The sequence below is a fragment of the Cyprinus carpio genome, chromosome B8 (assembly GCF_018340385.1).
Source record: "Cyprinus carpio isolate SPL01 chromosome B8, ASM1834038v1, whole genome shotgun sequence".
NCBI classification, from domain to species: Eukaryota; Metazoa; Chordata; class Actinopteri; order Cypriniformes; family Cyprinidae; genus Cyprinus; species Cyprinus carpio.
In genome coordinates this window covers 3,231,271-3,239,769 of record NC_056604.1, presented here as the reverse complement: position 1 = coordinate 3,239,769, position 8,499 = coordinate 3,231,271, and the positions used below count along the sequence as shown (strand labels likewise).

At 37.3% G+C, this 8,499-nt stretch overlaps 1 pseudogene; it reads right to left on the bottom strand.

The window, feature by feature from the left end:
• Positions 1–593: 593 nt before the first annotated feature.
• Positions 594–8,499, bottom strand: part of LOC122138312 — a 9,498-nt pseudogene continuing 1,592 nt past the window's right edge.

Below are 8,499 nucleotides of genomic sequence, written 5' to 3'. Positions count from 1 at the left end.
CGACGAAAGACGTGAATGGCCCAGTTGCACAACAACCAAAGAATAGCTTGAATTCCAACTAAACCATTGCACTCAGTCCATACTTTGCTCTATTTATAAAGTTTATTTGATTTTGTTGGCTACACCTGCACTCTACATTGTCCAAACACCAAATTCATCTTCAACACTATAAAATAAAGATTGCAGACCTTTCTGATAAGTTTACGTATTTGTATCAAATAGAAATGTTACAATGAAGAGTTATTTACAAATGAATAAAAAACACAAACAATAACAAAAAAGCTAGTTTAGAGCTGGAATATCAATAAAACCAAAAAGTACAATCATCCTTCACTTAATTACTAAGTCGTTTTCCCTAAGCAATGATTATTACAATACTTCCACCAAAACGGTACAAGATTTAAGATCAAAAGTAACAGATCCTAATAAAAATACAAAAAAAAAAAACACAAACATACCAACACATTACAACAATAGGACAACAATGCCATGAACCAACAATTTGATGGACAAGATTTTTTTTCATACACAATTCCTATTTCATAAACATTGTAGTCAGTAACTGATAATGTAAGAAAAACCTGAGGTAACTTTCAATTGAAGTACCAATCATAAATAGCATGAGCTTCGGGATATTCCCTGTGTCGTGCTAAATTGTCACATAGGCAGAGCAAATAGGCGAATCAAACTCTTGTGTCGTACACTATGAAATGAGGACTTTGGAGTGAGGAGGTTCCACTCCATGTCACAGTACTTGCGATATGCATCTTCATCCTTGTTCCGATGAAGCAAATAGTTCGGCTAGTGACTTTGCATCTGGGTAACGTCCTTCACATTGAATGAAGGACTCAGCAAGAACACAGGATTTCATAGTTTCTTCTCGGAGGACCCAACACCACAGGGACGGGACTGGCCGCGAGCGTCCCGTTTATCCTTCTCAGTGAGGTGAAGTCCTTGTGTAATGGAGTTCTCACAGGCACGGTAAAATTTGCAGCTGCTCCATGGTTGGATAGTAATCATTATTATCCATGAACACTTTGCATAGGCCGACCTTCCGAACAAAGTCACTGGTATGTAATTTGCTGAATTCCTCTGTAAAAAATGTTCGCTTGTGTTGGACAAGACCAGTTGAGGGACTATTGTTACACTTACAATCCATCACACCAGTTTTTCCTTTGTTGGGAAATCACAAAATTCCTCATTAGGGCTTCTTCCTGGTCATCAGCGCATCCGTTACGGGAATATCAGCATCCTGTTCTGTAGCTGCGAGTTAGACTAGATTGAACAGTTTTTTTCCATACCCTGTATCTTTTTGTGTTGGTTGGTGATTCCAAATGCATCCAAAATCCACCTCGTGGACGGAGGCCGAGGGAATGTAGGAAGGTTGGTACAGTATCCCAGCTGATGGGCTTTATGAAAACACATATCCACATCATCTGCCTCATTGCTAGAGAGCTCTAGCTCCCGTATAGATGACAATTTTCAATAATTGTAAAACTTTTTTTTTGGCAGTCACTGAACTCAACCTATAATTTTCCGGCCAAACCCATCATAACAGAACTATAGGTGTCTCCTCTGCCTTTTCAGCTTACAGAGTTATTGCTCTTGGCGAGAGTTGATTTGTGAATTGTTTGATCTGGTCTAAAAAATGGAGGTGGACAGTTTTTTTCCAGGTGAGAACCAGGAATAAGAAATAATAACGCCAAGAGAGATGACACCGGCGCAAACGTCATTATGATACCCAGAAGGCAACAGCGATGGACCATTTATTTTTTGCATTTTTGACCTAAAGAGAATAATTGCTGAGAAAGTTTAATTAACTTTTAACCACAAGGGAATTTAACACAAATTCTCCAATCAGCCTACTGTATCAGTTCACACATTTGTAAGAAGCAAAAACTAAAAAATTAAAAATTAACCATTAACAAGCCATAATACCATAATAAAAAAATAAAAAAAATATACAAATTATAAAAAAAAAAAAAATAATTCACAGTTTCGTTCCCACCTGATATAAAAAGAAATACTAAATAAGTAATTTGTGCCCGATATAACAGAACAAACCACATGAGCGAGTTCTGTCAAAAGAACAAGTAAATATATATATTGGGTTGTCTTGAGGTTTGTGACACCTTAAGGAAGTGCCAATGCTTGGAAAGAGTTACGACACGAAACCAAATCACAATTCAGTATCAACAAATATCCACTATGACATCCCCTGTATCATGAGGGCGATGTAAGGGTGTAAAGGTGCTTAGCTTTTTCTAAGTATGTGGAGTTGATCCTTGTGTGTGCCGGGGTTATTAGAACATTCCGGTTTCTGAGATTTTTCGGTTTCCGTGGGCGGAGCATACATGATGACAGTTCATGAGTGTTCCTGAGAAGCACCTCACAGGAAAACCCGGTGGCGCTGAGAATTTCAGTTTCATGCTCCTTGTATCTCAGCAGGTTTAATGGAATATTTTTGAAAAAGGTAAATGTCTTTAACAAGCGTTGCACAACCTTTTGTTTGTGCCTAAACTCCTAATTTGTTCATCCCTTGTTGCTACCACTTTATATGGTTTTTATTAGTCGCACATTTTGTTACAGTCGTCACTGACTGAATGCTTGCAGACACTCAGGCCACACTTAAGATAGTTGGTATAATTTCTTTGATTTCAGTTCGTTGTGATGTAGCTTGCAATGCTTTAAAACCTATGTCTGTTGTTAGTTGTAAGTGTCAACAGTTGAAATAAACCTTGTAGTTTGTGGAATAAGTGTTTTTCATCTATGCTGATGTGATGGTTCTTAAACTGTACGCTTTAAGCTATGTGTAAAAAATGAATAGGAACTCTAAGGACCACACAAAAGCATGAAAGTGTTCCTTTAATAAGTCAAAGTTTGGATGTTTGTAACAAAATTGTTATAGACAGACGTTTAAAAGTGAGCCTTCCTTTGGTACACTGTTAGATGAGGAAAACAAATACTTCACTGCATTTTATGGCACGGAAAAAAAAGCAAAGCATGTAAATATATACAATAGTTAAACTAACAGTTATTACAAATGTTCATTTGTACTTGTGCTTTTTTCTCAAATGATATATTGTTCTCAGGATTGGATTTGTATTAGTAAGGGTTCTTTTTTCGTTCACAAACTGCATTTAGAGCTATCATGGTGGATTAAAAAATTGAAAAAACTTAATATTGTAAAAATAATTTTATACAGTTAAAATAAAGGTTTTCGCCTGTGATTGTCTATATTTTGAAAAAAAAAATCTGTAGGGTTTTTTACAAAAATAAAAATCCTTAAACCTCATACAAAATAAATCTTAAAACCAACAGAAGATATCAACATAAAGCCCAAATGTACATTGTAACAAAAACTCTTAAAAAAAACATTTTAAGCAAAACATTGAACAAAATACTTGCAAAATTTGGAGTGTCATGCAGGGAATTCTGGCATTATCAGTTACAATTTTGACTGTAAATTATACATTTCTTTGTTCTTTTTTACTTTCTAAAAAACTGGTTTTTAAAATTAAATTACATAAATGTCTGGTTAGATCTTTTACAGTTTTTTCCCTGTTTATTAGTACGGGGAAACTTACTGTTGAACCTATGAAACACGTTTTTTTTTTTCCGTAGAGCGTTTTTTCAAAATTTTATAGTTGAAATGACATTATTTATTTACAGATGTCCAAGCTCTCAAGTTATCCATTGTCTCATTATCCTTCAAGAGATCATTCTAATATGCCGGTTTGCTGCACAAGTAACATTTCTGATTATCACAGTTAAAAAAGCCTTACAGTTACATCTAAGCATTTTAGCAGACCCTTTTATCCAAAGCGACTTACAAATGAGAACAAGAGAAGCAATCGGACAACACGAGTAACTACAACAGCATACAAGTGGCGATGACAAGTCCTCAGTTATTCTAGTGCAGTTACAGTAGAACTTTTTTTTTTATAAAAGCCAAGAAAAGATAAACGTACAGTGCTAGGTATTAGTTAGTCAAGTTTTTTGAAACTGCCTAAAGGACGCAGCTGTGCAAATGCGATTGGGAGGTCATTCCACCAGCTGGGTAACAGTCCAGGAAAAGGGTCTGTGAGAGTTATTTTGAACCTCCTTTTGGGATGGCGCCACAATGCGTTGTTAACTTGCAGAACGCAAGTTTCTGGAGGACACATAAGTGTGAAGTAGTGAGTTTCGGTATATTGGTGCAGCGCCGAGTGGTTCCGTCTTGTACGCAAGCATCAGTACCTTGAATTTAATTCTGAGTGTGCTACTGGTAGCCAGTATCTAACCTGATGCAGGAAAGGGAGTAACTTCCACATTTTTTTTTTTGGTTTCATTTGAAGACCACTCTGCTGGCCTGCATTTCTGGCATCAGTTGCAGAGGCTTGATTGAAACATGAAGCCGCCAACAAGAGCGCATTACAATAGTCCCAGTCTGGAGGAGAACAAGAGCTTGGACAGAAGTGGTGGGGGTTGCGCTGTATAGGAAGTGGTTCCGATCTGCCTAATGCTGTTAAGGCACATCTGCAAGGACTTGCTTATACTACCATTATTCTAGCGAAAGGAATCCTTGATGAAAGGGAAAAACAAACGTTCAGAAGAAAACAGCATTTCTTTGAAACTTTTGAATCGGTAATGTCAATGTCTTAAATGCCCAGAATCAAGACATTATTTTTTTTAGCTTTATTATGTCATATTTTTTTATACAGCAGGTTTTACAAAGGACATTACACATCACACACTCTTGTCTCCTAAGTTGTCTTGTTTTGGTGCATATTTTTCTTTATTTTTTTTGTGTTTGTAAAAAGATTCAATAGTGATGTCATGCGCGAAATTCAGGGAACTTTACTTTATTAATAAAATCCTCAATCGAACTATCCCTTTTCCAGTGATTTTGTGTGTGAATCACTATTGAATTAATACCTTTAAAACACAAACAAAATGTCACGTTCTCAAATAATATCACACATCCACAACCAACACCACATTTTACCAACATCTTATTAAAAAGAATAATTAAGGCAGCAATCCGATCTTTATTCCATTTTATTTTTTGATCAGTAGAGGCCATTTTTATTTATTGTGATACTTATGTAGTCATAACTAATAAGGAAGAACTTTTGCAACAGGTTCTGCTCAGCAGGTGTATGATTGTATCAGTTTACACCCCACGGACAGCATGGAGAATTTTGGACAGGGTAAGTTAAGACGATGGATTTGTCATCATCACACCTAAAAATATGTCTAACACATATGCCTACGTTTATATAGGTTTATTTCATTTGTTACAGGCAGTGATGTATTCAACAAATGATAACAACTAATAAAAGACAACGTCTTAAAGCATCGCAAGCTACAAATGAAGAGAAAAAAAGGACTGAAATCGATGTATATAACTAGCTGAAGTTTGCTGTGCTTTATCCTAACATTACACAAAGAATGTCTGCAATCATTTAGTCTGGGACGACTGCACAAAACGTGCACTGTAAACTAATAAAAACATTATAAACGGTTACGAAATGATAACCAAGTGTAGTTTGTGCAATGCTGGCTAATTTTATTTACCCTTTTTTTTTTTTTTTTTAATTCCCATACATTTTAAACCTGCTGTTATGCATATGGAGAGCGTGAACTGACATTCTCAGTTTCCACACTGGTTTCTACTCGCAGGTCTGGACAAAAATCATGAAAGCTGCTTTTTGTTGTTATTTTGGATTGTGGAACTGTATTGCTTGGCAAAATAATATTATTGTAGTCTAGTTATACTAGTTTGTCAACAGTATATTGATATAAAACAACAGTTTTTTTTTTTTTTTTTTATCAAAAGATGAGATGTTTTAAAAAGGGTAGGCATTATAAGCAAGAGTTTCAGCCTACACCTGTTCAGACTGATGTAAAATAGGTGGTTGTACATTAGCTCATTGTGGTGAACCTAAGTTGTCTGTCTGATAATAAACCTAAACTAAACTAAACTAAAAAATAGAAAAATATTCAGGTGGGCTCCGCCCCACTGAAACCGAGAATCACTAAAAAACTGGAGAAGGAAGCGAGTTCATCAGATTTATTGTTACAGGCATAATGTACATAGGGCGGACCCAGGTGTATAGTGAAGTGCATTACGCAGTTCTCAGATTGTGCACCATATTATAGATCGAGCATCTAATACTGATGCAGAGCAGTATCGCCTTGACACCTTACTCCTTTGAGGGTCAGCAGACCTCATGTAGTGGGTGTGTCTGCAACAAACAATAACATATCTTCTAACAAACAGTACGGGCTTAGGATTTCCGTCATTTGTATAGTCACATATCTTTTTAACATATCTATTCAAAATTAGATCCAATACAGCTGGTTTTTTGTGATATAGTGTCAGTAGTTTATTATAAAACAACGCAATATTAAATAGAACTATAAACATATCATCTCATTATTTCCCACAGCGTTCTGTCATGCAATAATCAGATCAGAATCAGATCAAAGGTTGTTTCTCTGAACAATTGTTTTCCAAGTTTACAGGAGTTACCACTCGCGAGCATCTTATTCATGTATTAACAAGAAAAAAGGTTTCTCACCTAATTACGTTAAAATTTTGGGAACTTTTTGTTTGTCCAGTAACGGTTTCAGGAAAATAACCAAACGCGAATGTAAAAAAAATGCCGAGTCTACGTGAATCAGCCCCCTCCCTATAACTTGTTCCGGTGAGTCACACCCTTGCCTTATAGATTGAACGAGTGAGCTATCTTAAACACTATGTGTAGCAAGCGTACAGAATTGAACTATCTGACAAGAAAATGTAGGTTAAAAGGTAGTATAGCTGCCACAACTTATATCCTTCCTATAGAGTAATCAAAAATGCGCATCTCGTGGGATTTCCAGTCAGGATTTTAGGACCGTATCATAGTACTGAGACTGCTCTCCTTAGGAGTTTACAAATGACCTGCCTCTTATCTCTGATCGTGGTTGACTCTCTCTTGGTAGTGCTATATAGATCGTAGTGCTTGCGTGTGTGACACTATTGACCACACTATTCTTTTGCATAGACTAGAACACTTTGTTGCCATTAATGGTACAGTGCCGGCTTAGCATGGTTTGTACAATCTTTACTGTATATGACCGCCAGTTATCAATTCGTAAGCAGTGGAATGAAGAGGCTGTCAGTATCATTACACAAGTGCAATATTGGCGTTACTGCAAAGGCTCAGTAATAGGGGCGCACCCTGCCCTACCTTAACTACTCTACACGCTGTTACATAGCATACCTTACACCAGGAGCCACCATCACTTCACAACACCCCCGAGAAGACACCTGGTATGTTAGCTTCTCATGTTCATGCTGATCGATACATACAGCTCTATACTTTCATCGCGGCCTGGCGGAAACATGCCAATTAGACAAAAACTAAACGGAAATGCATAGTGCTGATATAAAAAAACTGGATGACGAGTAATTTCTTAATGCTAAATTCTGAAAATACACCAGCGGTCTTTCAATTATCAGGGCCTAAAACAGCTCTGCATGTAATGACAGCATTTAGGAACAGCTGTTAACGCCTTGAGTGGACTGCTCTGTCAATACTTCGTCAGGCAGTTAGGCAACCTAAGGTTGTGCTTATCTTGATGTAGCAACCTTTCACTTAGAAAGCCAAGTTTTCTAGCATTTGTAAAACTGCATTTTTCCATCTCAAAAATATTATCTAAATTATGGCCGATGCTCTCAGAATGTCAACTGCAGAAATGTCTAAATCATGGTCTCAGGTGTTAGTACCTGTCAAGGCTTGAGACTAGGATTGTAATGCTCTATTGGGTGAGTTTTCTAGCAAAGCTTAGTAAACAAACTCCAGTTAGTCCGCAAAAATGCTCAAAATCATCTCCAAACTCTGGGCAATTTGATGCTATACCATAGAATATCGCTAAAGTCAACACTGCGGGCTGCAGATCCTTCTCTATTAGCGCCCAAACTATGGAATACTACCTAAACATAGTTCGGGAGGCAGGACACAATCGGCATAGTTAACTCTAGATTAAAGACCGCATCTCTTTATCCTGGCTTACACATAACATACTAATACACGTTCTGAATATCCAAATCGTATAAAGGATTTTTAGGCTTGCATTTAATTAGGTCAAACCCGGAAACCGGGAACACTTCCCATAACAACCCAATGTACTTACCTACATCGTTTAGAACGCATTGGCATCTACGCTCATATTAGTCATGGTTTCTAGTCATTAGTCGTACGAAAGAAGTTCAACACGTGGCCACCAGAGTAACCGAGTCTGTATCCAAGTCAGAATGGTTCAACTGCAGTCACCCGGATCCAGTAATGTATCCCAGCACAGCAATGGGGTGGGGATTGAGAACCTAGAAAGGACCTCATACAGCCCTGAAAGACAGCTTGGAGACGAGGACTAGTAGACCCCCAGAGACAGTATCCACTGTAAAGGACACTTGTCTCAGAACGACCACCGGGACAAGACCACAGGAAACTAGAGAGACTTTCTCTG